Here is a 689-nt window from a genome sequence, read left to right as displayed (position 1 = left end):
CAACAGCAGCAACAAAATTAATCATCCGCACTGTTTACGCATCAGCAGCTGCGGAATAAGAAGCAAGCAGAAGTTTTTTTTACTTACATATTTATCTTTTTAATATATAAACACTTGCCATATAAACTTGCACATGTTAATATGCACAGACAAAAAAAAAATCATTTGATGCATTGGCATGCCAGCGCATTGCCGCCGAGCGCACAGCAAGTGCAACACAAATGTTGACAATCACTTATGCATAACGTTGCTTCTTAAGTTCCCATCTTGGTGTACGCGTATTGTCGTTTTTTATTTTTTTATTTTGCTCCCACACTTGCAGCGCGCAGTGATGGGCAAGCGATGTTTCTTATTACGCTCGAGCTTGTCATGCGGCGCACAATGGCAGCTACAAATTTGTTAAGAACCATGAGAACTGACAGCTCCACCCGCTGACGTTCTAGATATTTCTCCAAAAAATTATAATTGCTTTTTCCTTTTCACATACCGCGAATATTTAATCACATGTTTATAGTCACTAAGTAGAAAGCGATGCTCTGGTTAAAATAATGATGTGAAAGAACACCCCATGTCATTGCTTTTCTTTATTTTTGGTGTTTATCATTTTTTTCTGGCGTATTTTGAAATCTTTACTTAGCGTGCTGGGTTTTAAACTTAAACAAGACTATTATTAGAATACTTACACAGTA

Source organism: Rhagoletis pomonella, unplaced genomic scaffold, assembly GCF_013731165.1.
Source record: "Rhagoletis pomonella isolate Grant_MI unplaced genomic scaffold, Rhpom_1.0 Rhpom_scaffold_00004, whole genome shotgun sequence".
In the NCBI taxonomy this organism is placed as follows: Eukaryota; Metazoa; Arthropoda; class Insecta; order Diptera; family Tephritidae; genus Rhagoletis; species Rhagoletis pomonella.
The sequence above is the reverse complement of the archived record's forward strand: the minus strand, read 5'-3'. Positions refer to the sequence as shown.